The sequence below is a fragment of the Stomoxys calcitrans genome, chromosome 1 (assembly GCF_963082655.1).
Source record: "Stomoxys calcitrans chromosome 1, idStoCalc2.1, whole genome shotgun sequence".
Lineage (NCBI taxonomy): Eukaryota > Metazoa > Arthropoda > Insecta > Diptera > Muscidae > Stomoxys > Stomoxys calcitrans.
This window is the reverse complement of record NC_081552.1, coordinates 169,995,501-170,003,660: the sequence shown is the minus strand read 5'-3', so window position 1 is coordinate 170,003,660 and position 8,160 is coordinate 169,995,501. Positions and strand designations below refer to the sequence as shown.

Below are 8,160 nucleotides of genomic sequence, written 5' to 3'. Positions count from 1 at the left end.
GGTCTAAGCCTCCCGACATCCGAGCAACATATGAATCAGATCAGACTATAAAGATATAGCTGTCATATAGACCGATCTTCCAATTTAGGGTCTAATCTCATAAAAACTAAATATACTGTCTGAAAATTTTACTTGTATATAAGTTATCGGGACCTGAATAAAGTATGATAGAGACCAGCTCCTATTAAGATATAACTACAGATTTAGTAACGGAGCAATAATAAATAGGATGATTATTATATCCTTGTTTAATGTGGTCCAAAGCGGTCCAGATTTATAGGAGCCATATAGAACAATCTCTCAATATAAAGTCTTGGCCCTATAAAAAACGCATTTATTATCCGATTTCAATGAAATTTGACGCAGTGACTTATGTTAGTTTTTTCGACATCAGTGTCCTATTTGGTTCAGATTGGTTTATATTTGGATATAGCTTCCAAAAAAGCCTACAAAATTGAACATTGGCTTATATATATTAGACCACTCAATGACCGTGCCGAATTTGAGTGCTTTAGTTATCCCAGTTTCACCGGATTGTGACGAAAGGGGGTTTACATATATTCCCGAGGTGGTGGGTATCCGAAGTTCGGCCCGGCCGAACTTAATGCCTTTTTACTTGTTTCAGTTCCATATTATAGCGATTGGTCCACATGTCCGTCATGTGTGATTTTGAGTGGGGCGTTCCTCCATTCTCCTTGGCCAGATTCATGTTTTTGGATTAGCATACGGGTGCAAATAAAATTTTGCTGAAATGGGTTCAACCATTTTTGTGATCTAATGTTTTGCAAAATGTTGGCAAGGGACAGAGTATGTCCAACCCACCCTCCTTCTTTTTCATATGTTCATCATATCTTATTAAGTGCAATTTTTATACCCACCACCATAGGATAGTGTGTATATTCATTTAGTCATTCCGTTTGCTACACATCGAAATATCCATTTCCGACCCCACAAAGTGTATATATTTTTGATCGTCTGATTCTAAGCCGATTTACCAATGTGTGTCTGTCCGCCAGTTGTAATTACGCAATAGTCTTTAAAAATTTAGATATTGGGTTGAAATTTTGCACAGACTCGTATTTCTTCTACACGCAGGTTAAGTTCTGGAATGGTTCAAATCGGACTATATTTGAATATAGCTGCCATATAGACCGATCCGGCGATTTAGGGTCTTAAGCCCGTAAAAGCAGCATTTTTTGTCCAATTTAGCCGGAATTCAAAACAGACAGTTGAGCTAGAGGCCCCGATATTAAACCGACATATTGAAATATATCTGCCATATAGACCGATATGCTGGTTTAGGGTCTTAAGCCCGTAACAGGCGCTCTGATTATCCGATTTCGATGAAACCTGAAACAGTGAGGTTATTTAAGCCTCGCGATATCCGACTCTAATATGGTTCAGGTCGGTCCATATTCAGATATAGCTGCCATATAGACCGATCTGCCGATAAACAGTGAGATGTTTTAAGCCTTCCGTCATCACACCTAAATATGGTCCAGATCGAACAGTGTGTAGATATTGCTGCCTTATTTAGAGTCTGCCGATTTAGAGCCTTAAGCCCATTAAATTTGCAATTATTAACAGATTTTACTGAAATTTGAAATAGAGAATTGTTTGAAATCTCCCGACATCGGACTCAAATGCGGTTCAGATCGGGCTATATTTAAATATAGCTGCCATATAAACCGATCTGCCGATTGAGGGTCTTATGCTCATAGAAGCTGCAATTATTATTCGATTTCACTAAAATTTTAAGTAGAGAGTTGTTTTAAGCCTCCCGACATCTGACCAGCATATGATCCAGATCAGACTATATTTAGATATAGCTGTCAAATAAACCGATTTTCCAATTTAGGTTCTTAATCTCATAAAAAGCGGATTTGTTGCCCGATTTCGCTGAGACTGTGATTTGTGTAAGAGTTCTCAGGACCCGAATCAAATAGGATCCGTAACAGTCCCCATTTGCATATTACTATGCATGTGGTAGTGGAGTTGTTATAAAAGAGGATGGTTAATTATGGGCAGTGCCGAACTTAACACGTTTTTACATGTTTTCTCTAATTGTGTTCCTGCAAGAATAATTGGACAACTACAAATTGAATAAAATGTGTTTCAAAATCCCTTGTCTCCAAGAAATCTCTTGGCTTTTTAAAACATTTTTCTAGCAATGACTACCCTTAGAGTTTGCTCTTTTTATTTACAAGAGCGAGAGAGCTTGCATATTGGAAAGTTTGGGAGCAGAGACGATTTACTTGAGCAAAACCAATCCACCTTGTATAAAGAGCAGTGACAACGAACAAGGACCAACAGTTAGCTGTTGCTTCTTAGCTTACGCGGACGTGAAGTACGTGTTACGGCTTTCTCGATTAGTTCACATTTACAGTGTCCACAAACAGGTGCACAGCAACCAACCTCACACACTCCCAGCCACAGCTACAGCCAGTGACAGGGTATAGCAACAATTGTGCGTATTTTGCGAGTTACTTCTTAATGACAGAAAGTGAAAGGGTGAGAGTGAAAACATAGAATAAAGAGAGCCGGGAGGGCACAAAATAACATAGAAAATCAAATGAAAACAAAATACCAACAAAAAAAAGGAAAATAAAAGTTATGCCAACAAGCCAGGAGTGAGTGAGACATTCACAGTCAATCTGCAACAACAGGGCACAGTTCGAGTTGTGCTGTCATGAGTGGAGGATAACGAATACGGACCTAACGACCGACCACCACTTTATACAGCAGCACTTGGAAGAGCAAAGGAACTTTTTTTGTTTGATTTTTCAAAATATTCACAAGTTTTACCTTTGAGTCTGATTGTGTGTGTGTGGGAGTGTGAGTGAGTGAATGTTTTTACAATTGTATAGGTATCCCACGGTAGGAACGTTCCACACTTTGTGCCAGTAAGTGTTTAAGTGTTTGTGCCGTTTCTTTACTTTTGCTTCTAGCAACTGTGAGCGGTACGGTATTCCACGGTGATTGTGTTAAGCTAAGTGATGGTGAATTGTGAGATTAAAATTTTCGGCATTACAAAGAAACACAGATAGACATTCGGTCATAAGTCCCAATCCCTCTTCCCCCTCCCCAGCCATTGCCCAGAAGTGGTTCATAATGCATTCAAGCTTGGATACCCTAGTCTATGCTCGTTCTGGCATTACAGGCTAACCGCTGTCACTACACACTCTCTGGTCTCGGGCAAACCAATCAATCAAGACCGACAAAATAAAATGATAGAGCATAAAAATATAGAAAAAATTTGAATAACGACAACAACAAAATCAAAAAAACAAAACAAAAAACAAAAAAGGAAGGTAGCCAGCCGAAGGGAAAATTGTCGATAAAGAAAAGTCATCATTATCATCATCATCATCATCAACATCTTAAACATTATCGTCAAATTGTGCAAGTGTGTGGCAAGAGCTTTCCTTCTTTTTAAGTGTGTATAACATAAATATTCCGATTGGGGTAAATTCAAAGAAGGAAAGATTATAATACCTTGGATAATAGCAACAACAACAACGCTGAGTGAAATATGTATTGGAAGGAAATTTTTGAAAATATTGCATTTCGAAATCAATTCTTAAGAAAATAGAAGACAACAAATGCACATGCACACACACACACACACACAAAAACTGGTGATTACATTGCAAGAAAAAAAATTAATTATACGAAAATAAACTACATTGGAAAGGCATAAAAAAAGTAAAACGAGCAAAAGAAAACGCAACAAAATTACAAATAAATCTCAAAGCAACCCACCAAGCAGCCCACTTACATGAGAAGCCACCTTCCCTGTGGCGCCTTTAAAACGCACCTGTGCAAATAAACAAGGCTTCCAAAGGCTCACCAAATAACAAATAGGGGGGAAATTATTAAATAATTTCTAGTGTTAAAGTTGTGAGTGAATTGCCATTGTTGCTGTTGTGCCACAAAAATATTTACTTTGTGTTAATGAAAGCAAAATAACAACACAAAAAGCGAAAGAAGAAGTTTTGGTGAGAAAATCCAAGTCCTTAACCACAGCAAGTTTAGTGAAATGTTTTACAACAAAACTATGGTATGGTAGAAATTGACGCCACCAACTTTTTGCCCAGTCCCAGGAAACAACTGTGAATTTTTCACAAAAATCCCACCAGAGAGAGCTTCAGCTGACCTTCATAACAGGTGAGTGAATGAATGGTACCATTTATTTAGCAATTTTAGTTGCCTTCAGCACTTTTTACATTTTGTAATCCGAATCCGATTGTTTGACAACAGTTGTTGTACAACAAGGACATCTAATGTCAAGGTTACAATCCGTTAGTTTGTCAATGCCATTGCATTAGATGTATGTATGCGCTCGCTAAATATTATTGAACGGGAAAAATGTGTTCAGAATTCATTATCGCTTGAAAATGAGAATATAAACAAATTACAACAGTAAATAGAAGTCGGGCGAAGCCGATCTTTTCATACCCTACATCACATTGGATATGCAGGCTAAGTGATTGAATTTAAAAATTGCTTAAATTTGATATGTAGAATATCGATCGGAATCCGTACATATTGTACGAGCCATTGAGTAAATCGTTGTGCAAGTTTTTGAGAAGATCGATTGGGTTAGCTAGCAAAGGCCTTAAAAGTGAAATTGAACAAATTTCCATGAAATTCGTAAGTCATCAAAAGAGTGATAAGAGAAACCTTCGTTCCAAATTTTGTGAAGGTCGGTTAACAAACTACAAGGCTATTAAGTTTTATTAAAAATCGGACGAAAATACGTATGGGAGCCATATATTAATCTGAACCAATTACTATTAAATTCAATAGCAATACCGGGAGTCAAAAGGGAATCTTTTGTGTCAACACTCGTGTAAATCGGTTAATACATGACCAAATTATTGCAGTACTAGTCCAAATCGGATGAACATTTCTGTGGGAGCAATATCTAAATCTGAACCGATTTCTATGAAATTCATCTATAATGTCAAAAGATAATCCCTCGTACTAAATGACGATATAAATGCAATTTTGGTCAAGGCTCTATCTAAATCTGAGCCGATTTCTATTAAATTCACCAATAATGTCGAGACTTATAAGAGAATGACTATTACATAATCTCGTGGGAATCGGTTAACAAATGACAATATAATTAGGGTTGCCCAAAAGGTAATTGCGGATTTTTTAAAAGAAAGTAAATGCATTTTTAATAAAGCTTAGAATGAACTTTAATCAAATATACTTTTTTTACACTTTTTTCTAAAGCAAGCTAAAAGTAACAGCTGATAATTGACATAAGAAAGAATGCAATTACAGAGTCACAAGCTGTGAAAAAATTTGTCAACGCCGACTATATGAAAAATCCGCAATTACTTTTTGGGCAACCCAATAGTTCGAATCGTACGAACATATGTATGGGAGCTATATCCAAATCTGAACTGATTTTTTCCAATTTCAATAGGCTTCGTCTCTAGGCCCAAGAAAATGATTAGGCCAAATTTGAAGACGATCGCATGAAAATTGCGACCTGTACTTTGTACACAAATTAACATGGATACACGGACAGACAGACGGACAGACACTCGGACATTGCAAAATCGAATCAGGAAGTGACTCTGAGTCGATCAGTATAACTTTTAATTGATCTATCTCTCTTCCTTCTTCCAAACAAATTCACTAAGTTATAGTATCCTGTACCACAGTAGTGGTATATGATATACCAAGTTCAAAGTTCAGCCGGGCCGAATCTTATATACCCTCCACCAGGGATAGCATTTGTCGAATTCTTTTCCGGTATCTCTTTTTAGACAAACAAAGGATACAATAAACTAAGTGCAATGCTAATTGAATTGAATGTTGGAGACCACAATAGAAGTCTTTTTGTAAAATTTCACACAAATCGAAAAAGAATTGCCCCTTTTAGGGGCTCAAGAAGTAAAATAGGGTGATCGGTTTATAGGGGAGCTGTATCAGGCTATGGACCGATTCAAACCATATTTGACACGTATATTGGAGGCCGTTGTACAAAATTTCAGCAAAATCAGATAAGAATTGAGCTCTCTAGAGGCTTAAGAAGTCAAGATCCCAGATCGTTGTATATGCCAGCCATATCAGGTTATGAACCGATTTGAACCATACTTAGAACAGTTGTTGAAAGTCATAACAAAACACCTCGTGCAAAATTTCAATTTTAAATGGGATGAGAATTGCGTCCTCTAGTGAATCAAGAAGTCAAGAACCGAGATCGGTTTATATGCCAGCTATATCGATATATTTACCTATATGGCCCATTTACAATCCCAACCGACCTACACTGATAAAAAGTATTTGTGCAAAATTTCAAGCGGTTAGCTTTGCTCCTTTGAAAATTTGCGTGCTTTCGACAGACAGACGGGCGGATGGACGGACAGACGGACATGGCTAGATCGACTTAAAATGTCATGACGATCAAGAATATATAAACTATGTGGGGTCTTAGACGAATATTTCGAGGTGTTACAAACGGGATGACTAGATTATTATACTCCCATCCTACGGTGGAGGGTTTAAAAACGAACTAGTGCCAGCCTTTGAAGGAAAACTTCATTAAATTTTGTCTCTAGAAAATTTATGTCAAAAATCTCAAAAAAAAAAAAAAAACAAATTTAATGTTGTCTTTAGAAAAAATCTCAAAATATTCCTTTGAAAAAATATTTTTTGACATTTTCTCTTTATGTGTTTGCGCTTTCTTTTTTCGGTCAATACGATTTTGTCTTTAGAAAAATAATTTACAGAGGACTAGGCATAGGCTAAATTTTGCCTTTAGAGAATTTTTCACTGCAATTGTGCAATTTTGTCTCCAGCAAATTTTGATTAAAATTTTGGTTTAAGAAATCATTGCAATTTTGTCCTTAGATAAAATTTAATTTAATTCTCTGTTCAAAACAAAATATATAAAAAAGTTTTTTATAGTAAAATTTTATTTCAATATTATGTATGAAAAAAAAATTCCTTACAATTTTGCCTTTCGAAAAATTCCTATAAATGTTGTCATTAGCCAAAAGTATTTAGCAAAAAACTTTCATTTTCATTTAGAAAAAAATTATTAAAGCTATTTCCAGAAAAAAAAGGTTTTTTCCTATTTTGTCTATAAGAAATTATTTTTTTTTTGGAAATTTGAAAAAAAAGAAAGTTTGTCGTTAGAAAATTTTCAACAAGTAGAAGCGTGCTAAGTTCGGCCGGGGCGGGTCTTATATACCCTCCAAAGCTCAAAAAGTCAAACTTGGAGATCGGTTCATATGGCAGCTATATCAGGTTATATACCGTTTTAGACCATACTTGAAACAGTTGTTGGAAGTCATACCAAAACGACATATGCAAAATTTCAACCATATTGAATAAGAATTGCGTCCTCAAAAGCCCAAGAAGTCTAATCGGGAGATCGGTTTATATGGCGGCTATATCAGGATATGGACTGATTTAGACAACACTTGAACAGTTGTTGAAAGACAAAATAGAACACTTCATGCTAAATTCCTTCCAAATCGGATAAGAATTGCGCTCTTTAGGAGCTCAAGAAGTCAAGACCCAAGATCGGTTTATATGGCAGCAATATCAAAACCTTGACCGATTTGGCCCATTTGGGGTCTTCACCCCTGATTGGAGCTATATCTAAATCTGGACAGATTTTGACGATATTTTGCACCTAATGTTAAATTTTGTAAGATCGGACCAAAATAGTAGCCACAATTTTGGTCTTTTAAGGCCATATCGGATGAAAGATATATATGGGAGCTATATCCAAATAGGATTCGATTTTCTTCAAAAATAAAATAGCGTTCGTCCTTGGAACAAAAAAGAGACTTGTGCAAATTTCGCGATAACCTTGTACCTTGATCACAAGAATACTTGGACAAATAGACGGACATAGTTAAATCGAATGAGAAATTGATTTTAAGCCGATCGGTATATTTATCCATGGGTCTATATGACCATGGGGCTACAAATATTGAAGTTTATTTCGTCCCAAAATTGTACAAATCGAAATCTTCCTCCCAAAATTAGTATTTTTCACTAATTATAATTAGTGCGTCGCCTACACCACTACTGTGGAAGGAAGAGAGGTAGACCCATTGATAAGCTTACCGATCGACTCAGAATCACTTTCTGATTCAATTTAGTTAGGTCCATCTGTGCGTCGTG

General features: G+C 36.3%; 1 protein-coding gene across 2 annotated transcripts in view; it reads left to right on the top strand.

Moving 5' to 3' along the window:
• The first annotated feature begins 2,328 nt into the window (after positions 1 to 2,328).
• The window catches only part of LOC106095928 (regulating synaptic membrane exocytosis protein 2), a 448,297-nt gene continuing 442,465 nt past the window's right edge, over positions 2,329 to 8,160 (top strand). For both annotated transcript variants that reach the window (XM_059361097.1, XM_059361096.1), the window contains exon 1: positions 2,329 to 4,167. The gene's annotated coding sequence lies outside the window, so the exon portion shown is untranslated. The remainder of the gene's footprint in view (positions 4,168 to 8,160) is intronic.